We start from the raw sequence: 212 nt of genomic DNA on the forward strand, positions 1-212 counted from the left end.
CATATCTATTTATTTAAGGTTCCAAAACATTACCGGTAATCAATCATTTCGGTCTTATTGGTACATGTGTTTTTTTTTTGTCAGTTTCATATTTACATTTAATAAATATTTCTATAAAACAGTATCAATAATATGACAATAGTAGGCATGTTTCATGTGTTGCTTTTAGATCTTGTGTTTACTGATTATTAAAGATTTGAAAATTCATTAAA

This window comes from Perna viridis, chromosome 10 (assembly GCF_037379345.1).
Source record: "Perna viridis isolate PV_CMFRI_1.1 ecotype Kerala chromosome 10, ASM3737934v1, whole genome shotgun sequence".
In the NCBI taxonomy this organism is placed as follows: Eukaryota; Metazoa; Mollusca; class Bivalvia; order Mytilida; family Mytilidae; genus Perna; species Perna viridis.